This window comes from Arabidopsis lyrata, assembly GCF_000004255.2.
Source record: "Arabidopsis lyrata subsp. lyrata unplaced genomic scaffold ARALYscaffold_1, whole genome shotgun sequence".
NCBI lineage: Eukaryota > Viridiplantae > Streptophyta > Magnoliopsida > Brassicales > Brassicaceae > Arabidopsis > Arabidopsis lyrata.
In genome coordinates, this window is record NW_003302555.1 from 12,053,560 (window position 1) to 12,056,337 (window position 2,778).

General features: G+C 37.1%; 1 pseudogene; it reads right to left on the reverse strand.

Annotated features, from left to right (window-relative positions):
• Positions 1-886: 886 nt before the first annotated feature.
• LOC110225021 lies at positions 887-2,087 on the reverse strand (annotated as a pseudogene).
• Between the last annotated feature and the right edge of the window lie 691 nt (positions 2,088-2,778).

Genomic DNA, 2,778 nt, shown 5'->3' on the forward strand with positions numbered 1-2,778 from the left:
AGAAAGCGTTAAGTTGCCACATATATATGTACGAAGCCCGATAACAGCAAGAAATTATATGTTAACGGCTCGATGGCCCAATATATCATGGATCATTTGGTTAAAAATATTTCATTTTTTTATTATTTGGTTTGATTACACGATCATTTGGTTTAGTTTGATTTGGTTTGGTTTGATTACACGATGTAAAAATCTAATGACTTTTTCATATTCCATCCACGATGTAAACAAAACACAAACAAACAAAGATTTCGTGGAAGCTCCCTTTGCCTATTGGTTGACCAAGGGTTGATTAATGCTTCTACACCAAGAGGTTTGAGGTTCGAGTCCTAGATATTGCAATTTATTAACAAATTTGCAGATTAATAGAGGCAAGTGTGCAGGAGATCTCCAGCGATGTAAAATTATATCCGTTCGCCAGGATTCTACGCAGAGAAGGAAGTGTCGCCAGGTCGTGGATCATTGAAGGTATTCATCAAGATTATGAAGAAGGAAGTGTAGTCTGTCGTAGATCTAATAAGGGTCGGAAAGAATTGTCAGTTGTAGAATCGTCTATGTAACAGTTCTCATAATTTGCAATTAATAATAAATTTAGACGACAAAAAAAAAAAAAAAAACAAACAAAGATTTCTGAATACAAAATAAATTTTGCTAAACAAATACAAACAGAAAAATTCAGAAAACTTTTTTTGTTTAACAAATTTTATTTTCAAATTAGTAAGTTGTATTTCAATTAAAAAACTAAAAATCTTTTAGTGTTGAAACTATCAAAAAACATTATTAGTGAAATATAAATCATGGGTATTTTCATATATAGTACAAGTGAACTATTAACTTCTTATTGTTTGAAATCTGTTTACAAAATGACAATAAACAGAGCAAGGCCGAGGGAGAAACCATGAGGAAGGCGAGATTCAAGAGGGAAGAAACCACTGAGCATCCTTGACGTTAAAGTTGGAGAGAGTGGGGAAGCGTTTGATGGTCTTTGTTGTAAAACTGAAGACACAGATGTCGGGGCGTGAAGGATTCCTGTGACGGATACGATCACCACGGGTGAAATAGATGGAGTTAGGCTCAATACCACGGGTATGGTCAGCAGGCACGGTGGTTCCCAAATCGAGAAAGAGGGCCTCATCACCTAGAGAATGTACCTCAAGAAGCTGGGTTAAGTAGGTATTCGGGTCAAGATCTTTAGGATCTCTCTTGTACACGTGGAACATCCTATGCCTTTGAGAGTTACCTAACTCGTAAGAACAGACAACCAAAACCTGACCTGATCTTGTAACAGCAATGCTTTCACTAGATGAGCTGATCTTATCTATGTTGACTCTTAATTGTTCATCCCTACTCAGACTTGGCATCCACATTGGAAGCTTATGGTTCTCGGACACATCCTTGATACCATCTTCACCATGTCCCGACAAATCCAAGTGTCGAATGAAGTCACGGATGGCAAGGATGTAAAGACTGTAACCTTTAAGTACCATATCTTTTACACCGTGTAACTCCCTGCGAACAACACCGGTCATTGTTGAGATCTCGCGGTAATGATCATCCCCTTTCTTGCAAAACCCTAGAAACTCGTTCATTTCAAAATGCCACACAACAACGTAGTCTTCCTTGTTGTGGCCTACCCACAAACGACCTCTCAGATCTTCGGCAGTATGAGGATCCCCAGGAGATAAATCACTGAATAATATATTCCTGACTTTATTCTCTCCTACTCGCTCAATCTTATAAAGGCTACCTTTCAATGATTCTAGTGGTGGAAGATCGATCCTACCCTCGCTAAAGACATCTATAATATAGAGTTTCAATTGAGAATCTACCACGAGAAACCACTTACCCGAGCTTCCAAGGAATCGATACCCTGAAAGGTCACTCTTCGTCTAGTAAACCCTATCATCAGCTGGGTTGTACACACTATTACTACGACAACCATCCTTTTCTACAGACAGCATCAGCAATGGCGATCCGGCTCTTGGCCGCTGAATCAAAGTCGAACGCATGGCCTTTGCAGACTCAAGATCTGTACAACTCAATCGTCGTTTGAGCGTAGTTGATCTCTGCATTATCAGGACGGTTGAGAAAAGAATGAGAAGGCGTTAAGTTGCACATACTGTACTGTGTAAATCTATAGGTACCAAGCCCAATAACAGCAAATGAAAAATATTCTAACGACTCTACGGCCCAATATTACATCACCATGGATCATTTTTGGTTATCATTTTCATGAAACCTTTTGAAACTGATTCAATTATCCACTCACCCACCATAGTAAATACGGGAATATCCATTACACACATGCATCATAAATTCAGCAGAACCCCATTAAATGCAAATGAAAGCATGATTATATCTACAAAAAACAAAAATAATTCCCAACTACACACTTATATATATAAATCTATCCTCATTTAGCATTTTCAACTAAAAAAATTAGAAATAAAAATATTCTGGGTTTTTTTTATAGAAACAATGTTGATTTCGAACACAATCAAGACCCTAGTGTGTTATAACAAAAAACTTCTTAACCAATTTCATTACTTACACGATCAATGCTTGTCTTGGCTCCAAGCTTTGTAAATCAAGAAGATCAAAACTTCTCCAGCATCACATTCGTTCAGACTAATTTGTTTGTTTGATGGATCATGTTTATCTCTTACAACTATTCACACATATAAACTAATATTAGAAAAAGTAATGATGCCTTTTGCATTAATTGTGACATGAGTCATGTCTAAACTTTTTGGGCATTAAATACTGATGTCTCATTGT